The sequence below is a fragment of the Crinia signifera genome, chromosome 7, assembly GCF_055691185.1.
Source record: "Crinia signifera chromosome 7, ASM5569118v1, whole genome shotgun sequence".
NCBI lineage: Eukaryota > Metazoa > Chordata > Amphibia > Anura > Myobatrachidae > Crinia > Crinia signifera.
Window position 1 is genome coordinate 37,103,809 of NC_139223.1, and position 16,227 is coordinate 37,120,035.

The following is a 16,227-nucleotide window of genomic DNA, read 5'->3' on the forward strand; positions in this document are numbered from 1 at the left end:
GGGGCATTAAGCCTGCACACCCGCTGCAGGAACCAGCGGTGATTGACAGATCCACTGGGCAGGTGCATGTACATCATACTTACTTGCCTACCTGACCGCTCTGTTCCTGGGCTTCCCTGGTAATGTAGGATTGCCATCACCTGTGGGGAGCTAGGTAATTGATAAGAAAGGTGTCACCACAGGTGCTGGCAATCATACATTACCAGGGAAGTCCAGGGACAGAGCATGTTCTCCAGCATGGAGAGGGTCAGGTAGGCCAGTATGATGTAAATTGATCTGCAGATCTATCTATAAGTATGTACCCAGCATTAGTGTGCCTTGAGGGCCGAATTTGGGAATGTCTGCTCTACTGTACTTAGAACATCGTTTAGGTGATGGGATTTTGATCTTGTATCGCCTTACCATTTTTTGCGGCTTAGGTCACATGATATCACCACCCACCGCCAATTCGGCGGCTAGTGGGCGCATGCGTTAGCGTACACATCCCCTTGCATGCTAGAGAAGGGATTCAGGTGGCGGGGGGTATTGGTGGGCGGCATTTACCTGTTATGCTATGCTGAGAATATATGCAGCCTAGCCACCAGGTCTGAAATAGGCTCTATGAGAGAAATGAAATACTAGATAATAATTGTTAGCTTATTGTCTGCCTTCTGCTAATTAACTCCATTCCCAGGCCAGATGCTTGTAAAAAAATATATAAAGTAAAATTATTATAACATCAATGAACCAACTGCAAAGCAGGATTTTATTATCGGACTGTTCGACAGCAAGCCGACCCCCCACCCCCCTCTTTACGATGTGGCTCTACAAGGCAAATGCATTGAGACGGGATCTATACCTTATGCACAAATACTGTACATCTCTTACCCAGGGGTACGTTTAGTAAAATGCATATCTGCAAGATTCCTTTCGCCTGGATGCCTAAACAACATATTTAATTCATGGGCTCTGTGCCGTTGCTGTAACCCACCAACCTCAAGTTAGACAGGTTCTTCAAAACACCACCATTCATAAGAGATCCTATTCACGATGCTTAATCCGCCAGGACTAGCTGGGTCAGGACGGGGTACAGGAAAATATGGCTATTGTTAAACAATGATTAGCTCACTCCTGTTTGAAGCCTGCGCCTCTGAAGCCTGAACACACTGGTGCTAAATATAAAGAGGGTAGCACAAAGGCAGAATGAAAGAGGAACAGTCAAACAAGTTCACCCAGCACACTTCAAATATTAATAAATGAAATCCCACCGGCGCCCTTGCAGCTGGCTCTTCTGATTAGAGCTGACAGTACAGAGAATGGAGGAGGACGGGAAAAAGTAGCGAAGGCGTCATCGACTTTGTACTGGAAAGTGGTTCTAGGTTCTTCTAAGTGATGATAAAATGTCAGGTCAGAAGTGGTGAATTGATAATGTGGAAGGTGGTGATGCAGCAGCTCCTAACTGTCAAGTTATAGGCTGGGTTTAAAAAATGACTGTTATAAGCTGATTGGCTGCTGCTTTATCACCTTCCACTTTATCGCTTCTTCAGGCCTAATACATCTGCCCTACATGACTAACAGTCACATTTTCCTAACTGACACAGGGGCAAATGTATTAAGCCTTAACAAGAGATAAATGGAAGGGTGATAAGGAGAGATAAACGTCCAGCCAATCAGCTCCTTACTGACTTTTTTCAAACACAGCCTGTAACATGGCAGTTAGCAGGTGATTGGCTGGATGTTTATCTCTCCTTATCACCCTTGCATTTATCTCTTGTTAAAGCTTAATACATTTGCCCCACATTCGGCAGATCCGAAGGTGGCCAGGGAGACATCAACTGTTGATAGATCTCAAGGAGCTCGTTTTTTTTTAATAGTTTTTATTGACAGAAAAAACTTAAAAAAGTTTCACACATCAACATGGTCGGCGACCATCGAATGAATGCATACCTCCCAACTTCTTGGCTGCTGGAATAGGGACACTCGCGTGCCCGGAAAGGGGAGGGGGCCTATGCAAATGAGGGCGCGGCATATGCAAATTAGCCGCGACCCCATTTTCAGACGCGAATAGACGCTATGCGCACAGCGTCTATTCAATCAGCTTGGGGGGGCTCCCAACTGCCACCCCCCGCAGCGGGACAATGCCGGCCGCGGGTGGGACAGCGGGACAGGACCCAAGAATCGGGACTGTCCCGCTGAAATCGTGACACTTGGGAGGTATGTGAATGTACTTAAACAAAGAGAAACAGTGGTCCATAGGTAGTGGGCCACCGTTCAAAAGAAGAATTCCTTTTTGGAGGCACACTTTTGAAAGAGTAAGGATAATGTTGAATGAGTGAGATAAAACTTAACTTTTATTTCCAATTATTTTAAAATACTAATAACTCTATAATTTCATGTGTTACACAGTTTACCATGAAGAGTTAAATAAATAATAGTGAAACAAACAAAAAGCAAAGGGGCATCTCCTGCGGTTTGTATGAGATCCCATGTCCATAGATAACAGAGGGACAATTAATTAGAATGCCTAGAAGCGTGGAGTATGTAACAGTTTCTTGACATACATTGTTGCAGGGTATTTGTAAGAAGAACAAAAGACCTTAATTCTGTGGTTTTTATTTGAGGAGAGATGATAGTGAATACATCTAAAATAAGATGCGCTAGCAGTATAAACCTCTCACAGAATCTGGATATGTCATCAGCCCGGGCCTATTAAGGACCCTAATCAATCATATACTAACATTGTATGATTATTTAATAACACCACTACCTGCCACTGTGTCGACAATACTATATGCTAAAATTGCCATTGTGTCGACAGAAATATATAGTAAATTTGAGTGGCTTTTTCGTTTGTTTTTTGTTTGTTTCACTATTATTTATTTAACTCTTCATGGTAAACTGTGTAACACATGAAATTATAGAGGGCCTTATTTTGGTTCACTCTTTCTGACAAATTTCTTCTTAGATGGACAAAACCATGTGCACTGCAGGTGAGGCAGATGTAACTTGTGCAGAGAGAATTAGATTTGGGTGGGGTTTTACTTCAAAGTGAGATCTATATTGCAGTGTAAAAATAAAGCAGCCAGTATTTACCCTGCACAGAAACAAAATAACTCACCCAAATCTAATTCTCTCTGCACATTTTACATCTGTCCCCCTGCAGTGCACATGGTTTTGTCCATCTAAGAAGGATTTTGTCAAAAAGAGTGAACTAAAATAAGGCCCTGAGTTATTAGTATTTTAAAATAATTGGAAATAAAAGTTAAGTTTTATCTTACTCATTCAACATTATCCTTACTCTTTCAAAAGTATGCCTCCAAAAAGGAATTCTTCTTTTGAACGGTGGCCCACTACCTATGGACCACTGTTTCTCTTTGTTTAAGTATATTAGTACTTAATTCCTGGGGGCACCTCCAACACATAATTTGTTGTATGTATACAAACATATTATTTGTTAAGTTGGTTCTATAATTCACACGTAACTAGTTTATGTCCTGTGCAGGATACTATTTCTATTTGCTACCTGCAGGTATGTGAATGTGTCTTTGTTACACTCACATCCCCTCGCATGCTACCTAGGGGAATCGTCGTGGAGGGGGCGTGTATTTGGCAGGGCGGTGAAACACCCCCTAATATAAAGTGTGACTAAAGACACCACATCTCAGGCAGCTGCCATACTGCAGTCAAAAAGTTTAGATATCCAAGAGAGGATTTTAGAAAAAGACTCCCGGGTGGGGCACAGCCTTCTTATGAAAATGAATTACTGTTAATACAAACTTTATTGTTAAAATATGACCCTGATATGGGGTCAAGCAAAGACAAAAGACAAAGACAAACAGATAACACTAGTGGACAATGTATATGAGAAAGTAGTGAAATATTATTTCAAAATATATCTGTCAGGGGATTCGATGGAAGAAATTCTCCAATCATTAGCAGTATATACATATACTCATATGGAATCCTAAAAGACAGTAAGAGGCCTCAAATACCAATATATATTGGGAATGAATGTCAAAAACAACTTAATTCAGTTAGTAGCCGTGTTTCCTGTAGGTGACAGAGTTGTCTTGGCTGGGTAGATCTGAGTAACTAGATGGTAGCAGTATAATCTGAATATAGAGACACCTGAGTATGGGTATGCTAAGGGAGTCGCTGCTGCCTGTGCATGTGACGTTAGTCAGTGAATGCGTAGTTGAGCGGACTCCGAGAGCGTCACAGGTGTTAGAATATAGATAAGGGAGTTTCTGCTGTTTCCAGGGGTGACCTGTCCGGCTCTGTTATACAGAGTACAGCGCAGAGTCGGATCCAGGGTCCCCTAGAAATGAGAGAACCCTGAATAGATATAGAGTGTAAGGTACTCCTTCGCCCTGTCCCTGGTGTTTGCTGCTATCCTCTGTGTACAGGAATAGCTGTAGTGAACAGAGGTTGAGCGATACCACCCTGGTAGTGAAGTGTAGAAGGAAGTTAAGTTTGCACGTAGATGGGTGGTGGTACGGTAACCTGTGCAAAACAGAAGTAAGATAGAAGACAGATTTATAGGGAGAGGGTCAGCATAGATACTCTGGCAATATAGCTTTTAGGTTCAATAATTTTTGTGCTGTATAACGGTAGTTTAGAAAGACAACACAGTAGAGAGTGCAGATATCTGCATTAGTAAATTCAGCATTTAAGTTTAAATGGAAATATGAAAAATGGTTGCCACAAGTCTTCTCAGTATTATGTCCAGCGATCTTTTGCTAATAATGCTGATAGAGATACTCAGATGGTAGTAGCCAGGACTGATGTAGTGGTTTATACAGACAGTAATTGTAGCGTTAAACAGTCACAGTCAGAGATTTAGTAAAGGTTGCGGATGACTGCAATTTTTCGTAAAAACTCAATAAATACCACAAAAGGAATTAGGTAAGGTGATGGAAGCTTAGGCAGATATAATAAGTTTTGCGAACAAAAAACACAATTGGTATCACTTTTATGTGCTATACTTAGAGACGGAAAATACTGAGAGTGATTATCATAATCCTTCTCAATATAATATCCGGCAAGTTTCTACTAGTAATGCTAGCCCAGGTCCTCATAAGATGCTGATAATGACTGTAGATGGTATTTCTTAGCGCAAGAAATACCATCTACAGTCATTATCAGCATCTTATGAGGACCTGGGCTAGCATTACTAGTAGAAACTTGCCGGATATTATATTGAGAAGGATTATGATAATCACTCTCAGTATTTTCCGTCTCTAAGTATAGCACATAAAAGTGATACCAATTGTGTTTTTTGTTCGCAAAACTTATTATATCTGCCTAAGCTTCCATCACCTTACCTAATTCCTTTTGTGGTATTTATTGAGTTTTTACGAAAAATTGCAGTCATCCGCAACCTTTACTAAATCTCTGACTGTGACTGTTTAACGCTACAATTACTGTCTGTATAAACCACTACATCAGTCCTGGCTACTACCATCTGAGTATCTCTATCAGCATTATTAGCAAAAGATCGCTGGACATAATACTGAGAAGACTTGTGGCAACCATTTTTCATATTTCCATTTAAACTTAAATGCTGAATTTACTAATGCAGATATCTGCACTCTCTACTGTGTTGTCTTTCTAAACTACCGTTATACAGCACAAAAATTATTGAACCTAAAAGCTATATTGCCAGAGTATCTATGCTGACCCTCTCCCTATAAATCTGTCTTCTATCTTACTTCTGTTTTGCACAGGTTACCGTACCACCACCCATCTACGTGCAAACTTAACTTCCTTCTACACTTCACTACCAGGGTGGTATCGCTCAACCTCTGTTCACTACAGCTATTCCTGTACACAGAGGATAGCAGCAAACACCAGGGACAGGGCGAAGGAGTACCTTACACTCTATATCTATTCAGGGTTCTCTCATTTCTAGGGGACCCTGGATCCGACTCTGCGCTGTACTCTGTATAACAGAGCCGGACAGGTCACCCCTGGAAACAGCAGAAACTCCCTTATCTATATTCTAACACCTGTGACGCTCTCGGAGTCCGCTCAACTACGCATTCACTGACTAACGTCACATGCACAGGCAGCAGCGACTCCCTTAGCATACCCATACTCAGGTGTCTCTATATTCAGATTATACTGCTACCATCTAGTTACTCAGATCTACCCAGCCAAGACAACTCTGTCACCTACAGGAAACACGGCTACTAACTGAATTAAGTTGTTTTTGACATTCATTCCCAATATATATTGGTATTTGAGGCCTCTTACTGTCTTTTAGGATTCCATATGAGTATATGTATATACTGCTAATGATTGGAGAATTTCTTCCATCGAATCCCCTGACAGATATATTTTGAAATAATATTTCACTACTTTCTCATATACATTGTCCACTAGTGTTATCTGTTTGTCTTTGTCTTTTGTCTTTGCTTGACCCCATATCAGGGTCATATTTTAACAATAAAGTTTGTATTAACAGTAATTCATTTTCATAAGAAGGCTGTGCCCCACCCGGGAGTCTTTTTCTGATATCCTCTCTTGGATATCTAAACTTTTTGACTACAATTACCCCACTCCCTGGGAGCACCTCCACAAGTTTATTATATAATTTATACTTTATTACATTGATTGGAGTATGCCTTCTCACCCTCTGTCATTATAGTCCAGTGCCCTCGGCCTTTCCCTTCCCCCCTCCCCTCTTTTTTGCAAGCTGCCATACTGCATCAACTGCTGGTTTGTTTTTACTGAATGTATAAGGGCCAGATGTATCAAGCTTCAAAAAGTGATAAAATGTGATAAACAGCCAGCCAATTGGCTCCTGCCGGCCATGTTACAGGCTGGGTTTGAAAAATGACAGGTAGGAGCTGATTGGCTGCTTGTTTATCATTGGCCACTTTATCACTTTTTGAATCTTGATACATCTGGCCCTGAGTCTTCTCCGTGGACAATGTTTCTCCTGTGAAGCCTCGACGTCTTCCAGCAGAGGCGTACAGGCTATGGGAAGAATACAGAAATAGACGCATAATGTAAGTACAGTAGCAGCTATTGTGCACCCGGGCACATCAAGACGAAAACCAAATCAAGGTGAATATCTTTTCACACCTCAATCATTACTCATTTCTTTGACTCCACAGGCATAACAAGGACCCCGCAGCCCTACAGATGTGCCTTCCAGCTGTGATGAACAATGCTATAGCAGGGCTCCTCTATGCTCGCAGTACTGTAGTATTTTCTGATGCTTTAAATAGTGACCTGTGTGACCCTCTGGGCTGTTTCACACAGTACGGTTCCTGCCGCACGGTGAAATCCCGTACGGCCAGGGAGCCGTGCCGCACTCAGCAGTTGTGAATGGACACTATTGTGTCCATTCACACGGGACGGCCACGGCCCGGCCGCACGGCTGCAGCCGGATCCCCCCACTGGAAGGGACGGCTGCCGGGCTGTGGCCATCCCTGCCATTATAAAATTCTGAGTGCGGCGCGGCTCCCTGACCGTACGGGATTTCACCGTGCGGCAGGAACCGTACTGTGTGAAACAGCCCTCTCCCAGCATGCCTGATACAGGAGACTGTAGGGACGCTTAGCAAATAAGGAATGTATTTAAGTTCTCTTAGCTCATGGCAAGGCATATGATGTATTATACTCTGTGTCATTGAGAGCATCTGCCCTATTTATATATGTGAAACTAGCTCATCGCTTACAGATCTGCCATGACTCTCCTTCTTCTGGGTTTATGTGTTACCTCTCTCATATGAGACCCGATTTTTGCCATATTTAAGATTTCCATTTTTCAGGAGGGAGGGTCTCAGACATAGGGCAGTATTCAATGTGAAAAATTTGCCGTGCATGGCGAGAGATTTTTTCTCTCGCCATGCACTCGCCCTGTTCCGGAGGGCTCGCTGCCACTCCTGCTCCCACTATTCAATGTGGTTAAGACTCGCCGCCACTCGCGGCGAGTCTTAACCCCTGCAGCGGACGAGTGTCCGCGGCAGGGAGCCGGGGGATGGTGGCAGCCAGGGAGATTAAAGTCTCCCTGGCTGCCCCAGAACATATGTGGAGGGGAGGAGGGCTCCCCGGGACCCAGGCAGCACAAGCTGCCCCCCCCCCCCCTATAGCCAGCGGGGGACCCAGTATTCACTGCACCCGATCGTGCATATGTAATGATCGGGTGCAGTGAATATATGAATATCTAATGAGCTGCTCGAGAGCTCCGGCCCCCTGCTGGCTGCTCTGTGTAAAAAAAAAAAAAAAAAAAAAATTTTAATTAAATAGATATTCATATGCTATAAGCACATGAATAAAAATAACATGCCCCTTCACAGAAAAAAAATCCTGATTTTTTTTACACCAAAATTAAAAAAAAAAAACCTTTTAGTTTAAAAGTTCACATTCCAGTTCTCCATGAAAAGATGAAATTGCACGGAGAGACATGGCGAAAATCACTTAAAAAGACGGCGAAAATATCACATTGAATAGGGTGGTTCACTTTTGGAGAGCAAAATGCTCCTTCCAACGCGAAAATAGCACAAACTCGCCATAAAACACGGCAAATTTTTCTCATTGAATACTGCCCATAGAGTGACTGGCACTCTTGCAAGCCTGCATTTCAGAAATGCTTTGTGAGGATTGGTAGATTTGTAAAAAAGGGGTGGGGGGCTAAATCACAGCAGCTCACATTACTGCAGTCTAAGCTTTTTGACCTATATCCGATACCATTGGGAAACTGTTCTATAGAAATTAGAGGAGCTTCAGTCATCTCTAATGGGAAAGTCATTTTATAATTTTATAGCTAAAAAATTCCAATTTTGGGCTCCATTGTGTCTAGATGGACACACATCCTGCAGGAGGCTCCTGTTTTGGCCATAAATCTCCTGCTGCCCTGCATTGCATTTCTAATCTCCCAGACTACTTAGATTCTTCCATGGATGCAACTAAGGAGTTTTTTTTTTTTGCTGTAATCACTGTGATTTGTTGCAGCTTATCATGCTGACAGCTCTGGTTATCCTCGGTTGTGGGAACCCCTGACAGGAGAGACAGAAGCAAGTGATCACACAGGGTCTTATCTGTGCTGGTGTGCACACATCCATAGTGTGCTACTGCTGCTGTGTTAGTGAGTGGAGTAAGAATTTTTGCGAGTAATCTTTCTTAAGTTAAACACATTTGTTTACTTAGAGTATCTGGGGCCAAATGAGTTTTCCCATTTTTTTTTTTAAAGAGGCAAACAGTGACATGGCAAAATCAACCTGGTTTTGCTGTTTAAATGATTGCCACTTTAAAAAAAATGGGAAAACTCTCCCACAATCTCTCACTTCCTGAAACTCTCGCCCTATTACATTTGTCCCATGATGTCCATAATGGTTGGCTAATGCTATAATGGTATAAATAACAGCATGTCCAAAAAATCCAGGTAGTGCCTACAAGTTGCCAACTGTCCAGTCCTCACCATATGGTTAGGGATACATTTCCATTCACACAAGGTCAGACTGCATTTGGAATTTATTGCATACAGCTGGAATCACATTATTATACATTATTATGTATACAGTACTTTGTTGAGTGAGAAGAAAGGAAATATGACAGCGAATACACAGTTGTAAACAAGAAACCCCATATTGCAGACAGCAATGTCAGTGTCAATACTTCCCTAAATATATTGTTACTAATGTTATTTAGAAATATCTTGCAACAACAAGCATTTACGCAGACACGACCATATATGGAGCTAGACACGCCCATATGTGGAGCTAGGCATGCCCATATGTGGAGCTAGACACACCCATATGTGGAGCTAGACATGCCCATATGTGGAGCTAGACACGACCATATATGGAGCTAGACACACCCATATGTGGAGCTAGGCATGCCCATATGTGGAGCTAGACACGCCCATATGTGGAGCTAGACACGCCCATATGTGGAGCTAGGCACGCCCATATGTGGAGCTTGACACACCCATATGTGGAGCTGGTTTTCATGTATAGGTCATTATGTCGACAGTATTAAGGTTGACATGCATTGTGTTGACCAATGAAGATCGACAGCCCTTATGTCGACACCTGAAATAGGTCGACAATGGGAAGGTCGACAGTCAAAAGGTCGATATGAGTTTTTCACGTTTTTTTTAGCTGACATGTATCATACCCTTCTTGCGTGGTGGGAGAACAAAATAGTGTGCTGAGTGCAGCGGGGCACCATGTCCGTAGCATGGCGAGCACAGAGAGCCATTCGAGGGGACGCGGTACACTTACATGGTGTTCATGTCGACTGTGACGACATTCGGGGGAAAAAATGTGAAAAACTCATGTTGACCTTTGCTTGTGTCGACCTTCCGACCTTAGCCATGACCATTTCAGGTGTCGACCCAATGAGCCATACCCTAATGCACAGTTATACGCAATGGAATCTTAGGACACAGGAAATAGATATTAGAAAACATCGATATTATACATGTCACACCATTGTCTCTTGCGGCAGTAATGCGGCAGGCGCAGTTTCTCTGTTTGGATATGGCGACCTGCGTAAGTGATGCTGTCTGAATCACCTCCGCAACACATTTGCGTCCGGCTAACACACACACCCCCCATCCCCCCTTCTTCCATTCCCTCAGGGTACACACAATGGCATTTTTTTACCTGCATTTACATTTGCTCTGCTCTTCTGGGCACTAACATTCTGTATGCATGCGTGGTGCAACTCTGACACAAGCAGACATACAACATCGGCCACTTGGGGTGATATCGGTGCTGCGCCCCCTTCTGCATAAGCCCAACACTGTTTATGTCACTTATTTGTAACATCTAGAACTAGTAATCACATATATTTGTCTCAATCTTTGTGTTCCCCACATGTGCTATTATTTCATCATTATTGTCATTTATCTGTTTCCTACCATACTTTTTTCCTTGAGAGTATTTAGCTAAATGTCGGCATGTTCCCTGATGCCTTCCCCCACTGTCTCCCTTCTCCAACTACTGATACCTGGGAGTTTCCCTTCCATGCACGTACAGCTTGCGGGCACGGAGGTAGAGAGGTGGCCACTGTCTCCCTTCTCCAACTACTGATACCTGGGAGATTTCCTTCCATGCACGTACAGCTTGCGGGCACGGAGGTAGAGAGGTGGCCACTGTCTTTCGCTCACAGTGGGCTTGATTCACACCTGTCGGGAACAGGTAAATGCCGCCCGCCCAAACAGTCCCAGTCCCACCCCCCCTACACTGACATAAAATGCTGGGCGTTCCCCTGCCCGCCCGACCCCTTCCCTCCCATACCCCCCTACTTTTCTGCAGGCCCGGCGCACCTCCTGCTTCTGCTAATGAAAAATGCCTCCAACAAAATGGATGCCCCTCTGCCTCCTCTAGCATCTTCAAAATGTGTCTGCTGTGAATGGGGTGGACATTTTGTTAGGGCCATTTTTCATTAGCAGAAGCAGGAGGAGCGCCAGGAGTCGGGACTGCAGGCAAGTAGATCCGCAGGTTCCGGCAGGCAGCAGTGGCGTAGCGATAGCCCTGCAGACCCCTGGTGCCCACATTTACTCAGTGCCTCCCTGCCATCGCGGGGTCTGCGGGGCTATTGTTACGTCACTGGCCATGCAGAGACTGGGACTGCACCTTAGCTTCACTCTCCCAAGCCCACCCCCAGGACTCTCATTGGCTAGTTTCACTGAAGTCTGGGGGCGGGTTAAGGAGAGTGAAGCCTAACATCGCTAATTGGTTAGTGCGTTATTACCAACCACTTTATCACCATTTTATCACCACTTTATCACTTTACCAAGCTTAGTACAACTACATATGCCCCAATATGTCATAAAATTTATTTTTACCTGATGCTCGAAGTTGCCCCCCTCCATCATTAGATTAATCACATCGAAAGTCTTTCAGCCGCTGCGTGTAACTTCCACCTATTACGGAACGACACTGTGGCATCCGCTTTCTGCCCTGAGGACCCTTCCTCCGGAATCTTCTACGGTCATCTTTCAACTTTCTCTTCTTCCCAGTTTTTCTTATTGGCTGCACCAATGGTTTGCAAAGTATTTCCGGGGGTGAAGAGTAGTTACCGCAAAACTGCAATGACAATAAAAAACATATAATGAAAAAAGTAGAATCACGAAAATGTTTATCCCACATAAGTTCCACAATTAATATTATTCATTTTATAAGAGTATTAAAGCACTTCTAGCTCACACAGGGCCAGCTGCACTAAGCTTCAAGAGTGATAAAATGGGGAGTGAGAAACAGCCAGCCAATCAGCTGCTACCTGACATGTCACAGACTGTGTTTGAAAAATATAAGGCAGGAGCTGATTGGCTGGATGCTTATCACTCTCCATTTTATCACTTTTGAAGCTTAGTGCATCTGGCCCTTAGCGCCAGATGTACTAAACCTTGAACTGTGATAAAGTAGTGAGTGATAGACGAGCCTGGTGAAGTGAGCCTGGTGAAGTGATAAAGTGGAAGGTGATAATACAGCAACCAATAATTTTTCAAACCCAGCCTGTAATTTGTCATTAGGAGTTGATTGGCTGTTGCGTTATCAACACTTTATCACTTCACCAAGCTTAATAAATTTGCCCTAAAGTTCCACCCAACCAGCTCCTGACATTTTTCAAACCTTTTAGGCAGCAAAAAAATGCTGTGTAGCGTGGATGTCTGAATTAGGCCCTTTATTTTCTCTTATGTAAAATGTATTCCTTGTACAGTTGTAGGGATACTGTTACATTTGAGTGTACTGCTCTTGTTATATTTTCCCTTCGACTGAAGAACTATCCTGCCAGTACTTATGTTTGTTAAAGTAGCATTACTTCCACTCAGTCACGGGTGTGCCCATCCATTCCGCTGCCTGGGGCACTAACTACAATGACACCCAGCTAATCCCTTGCGCAAAGACAATAAACCATTGTATATGAGTTGTAGACACACACAAAGACAAATATTGTGATTTCTAAACATTATTACATTTAAACACTAATTTAGCCGTTTGAATCAAGGATATAGGCAAATGGATTTGCTTAATTCCACTGACCCCCAAACGTTTCTACTTGACATCGTTGCTTCTGATTGGCTCATTATAGGCACAATGGATGGATCCATTTATAGGCTGAAGTAATATAATTATGGGAATGCAGCTACAAAGTGCCACAGTGTGATGACTGGGCCATTTACTCAATGGCCCATTCATCATCAGCCATTCTCTCTTATATAGTCCATACTCGTATGAGATATTACATACAATCATTCGATTTCGTCCACATATGTTCGATAAATCGAGTGATTGGATGCACATTTTAGGGCCCATGCGACGTGATGTGCGGGCCCGCCGGACAAATGTTGCGTCGATAGATAGTATATGCTGCACACAGTATCTATCGAATTGCAGGAGCGATTGCTCGAATTCAATCCGTGGGTGGGGGGCGGAGGGAATACTTACGGCAGCATTGGGGAGAGGGGGCCGTAGGGACCGCTGGTGATGTCCATCTGGGTAGTTTAGCGCTGTGAAAGAGCAGGCGGCGGGGGTTGGCGGGGGTCAGCGATGGCGGCAGAAATAGGAAAAACTGGTTAAAACACTGAGCTATCTTATTTTTTTAAATTCTGCTGCAGCACAGATCCCCGCCACCCGCTAGCGCTATTTCACAGCGCTACGCTGGTCCGCCACCCTCTGCCTACCCTCTTCCAGAATCCGATGTGCCATCGCAAGATAGCATGCAGGATCGGGTACTGAAGGGGGCACTTGAGCTCCAGATAGAACATTGCTTATCCGGCAGCCCCTATATTGTCGATGCGATGCGATTCGATGCGATTTTGCATAGGATTCAATGTTAACAATGTCCTGTTCATTTCCCCACTATCTAAGTGGGCAAAGAGTTGATTTTACATAGCGTGGCGAGCCACCGAGCCTGAAGCGTGGCGAGCGCAGCGAGCCCCGCCAGGGAACGTGGAATACATTTTAAGTAATCCGCGGCCCCTCGTTGCACTCGCCACACTATATATAATCAACTCTATGCCCACTTGGATAGTGGGGAAATTAACAGGACCATGTTAACATGCATTTCGATGCGATTCGATGCGATTTTCAGACCCGATCTTAAAATCGGGTGCCCAGTTATTACACAAGTACCCTCCTTTGTAAAGCGCAACGGAATATGCTGCACTATGTAAGAAACTGTTAATAAATGGGATGCGGTTAATTTCCCGGCGGTCGGGATCCCGGCGGTCAGAATCCCGACACTGGAATCCCGACCGCCGAAATCCCGAAACTTTCTCCCTCCGTGGGTGTCCACGACACCCATAGAGGGAGAATATAATAGCGTGCCGAGCGTAGCGAGGCACCGGGCCCGCTGCGTGGCGAGCGCAGCGAGCCCGCAAGGGGGGGCGATCCATGTCCCCCCCTTGTCGGGATTTCGGCGGTCGGGATTCCAGTGTCGGGATTCCGACCGCCGGGATCCCGACCGCCGGGATATCATATCGGATCCTTAATAAATAATAATATACCGTTTAAGATATGCGGTGTGAAAGGGGTATAAGGCTGTCTGACCCATTTTTTTAAAATGTTTTAAATTACTGGGTCAATGCCGTTTAAGCGGTGTGAAAGCAGCATGACAAGGATATTTAGAGGTCAATCCAATTATGTGCAAGTTACGAGTTACAAGGTGAAAGTTACCGTTTTCTCTGTAGTTCTGGGGGAAATTTAATAGGATGAGAGATTCAGAAAGTGAGAGATTTGGTAAGAAATCTCCATTTTTTTTTTAAAGTGGCAATCATTTACACGGCAAAACCAGTCTGATTTTGACGCGTAAATGATTGCCGCTTTAAAAAAAACCTGGAGATTTCTTCCCAAATACAGTATCTCACTTTCTGAATCTCTCATACTATTGAATTTCACCCATAGTATTGTAAATTTTGCAATACAATTAGCAACTCAAAAGGCACAGTAAACTCACACTTTTCTGTTCATACCTCACTGTGACCCTTTCAGATCTGATTGCAGTACAAATTTGTTCTCAAAATGGCAAAACCATGGGCCTTATTGTAGTTCACTCTTTCTGACAAAATCCTTCTTAGATGGTACAAAACCCTTTGCACTGCAGGTGGCGCACATAGGCGCCGGAATGGCAATAGCCCTGGGACCTAATGTTGCCCAATATCTTGCAGCATCACAGGAGGGATCACAGCAGGGATAGGAGATACCTTCTGCATTCCCTTCCTCTGTCATACATTAGGGGAACACTTAATTTTTGCGGCTAATACCCTAAAACTGGTGTTTTGGGGGAATATTCAATAGTAAATGGTCCCAACAGGCTGCTGCAGAGATACGAGAAGATGAGGACACAGACTGCTGTAGAGGTGCCAGCAGGAGGGGTCACATTTTATTATTATTGTTTATTTATATGGCGACACAAGGCTTCCGCAGCGCCTAACATGGTAAATAAGGATAGTTACATCAGGGGACAGGACACTGAAGCAATTATCAGGGCGGCAGGGTGCTGCCACAGAGACACCAGGGGGAAGGGAGAGGTGTGGGGGCAAATTACTGTCTTGCCCTGGGTGACAATATTCCCAGTTTCAGCCCTGGATACAGGGCCGGTGCAAGGCACCGGAGCGCCCCAGGCGAGTCGGGGTGGGGGCGCCCCGGTGCCGGGCGGGGGGGGGTCTTGGTTGGTACCTGCGTAAAAAAAACTTCTGTCCCCGGCGTCCCTGCTGAGTGCTGGTGTAGGGGTGTCCGTGCCGCCGGGGGAGCCTGCGGCGCTGTTATCGTGTATACGCTTGTCGCGCCCGGCGGGGTCCCTACAGTGCATAGAAAATAACTAGCGCTATGCGCGCGGCGTTATTTTCTATGCTCTGTAGGGACCCCGCCGGGCGCGACAAGCGTATACACGATAACAGCGCCGCAGGCTCCCCCGGCGGCACGGACACCCCTACACCAGCACTCAGCAGGGACGCCGGGGACAGAAGTTTTTTTTACGCAGGTACCACAGTGCAGGGGGTGAGGGGCGAACTGCCGCCCTCCAGGTGCCGGCGCCCTAGGCAAATGCCTAGAGCTGCCTAGTGGTGGCGCCGGCCCTGCCTGGATATAGTTATTGTTGACATTTTGACTAAGGGACTTACAGCCAGATGTATCATGCTTCAAAAAGTGATAAATGGAGGGTGGTAAACAGCCAGCCAATCAGCTCCTACCTGTCATGTTACAGACTGGGTTTGAAAAATGACAGGTATGAGCTGATTGGCTGGTTGTTTATCACTCTGAAATCGCGCCCCCTGCAAGCCTGTAAA

At 44.6% G+C, this 16,227-nt stretch overlaps 1 protein-coding gene across 1 annotated transcript in view; it reads right to left on the minus strand.

Annotated features, from left to right (window-relative positions):
* The window catches only part of AXIN1 (axin 1), a 132,967-nt gene that overhangs the window by 97,209 nt on the left and 19,531 nt on the right, over positions 1–16,227 (minus strand). Inside the window, exon 2 of the mRNA XM_083152832.1 lies at positions 11,785–12,025. The gene's annotated coding sequence lies outside the window, so the exon portion shown is untranslated. The remainder of the gene's footprint in view (positions 1–11,784; positions 12,026–16,227) is intronic.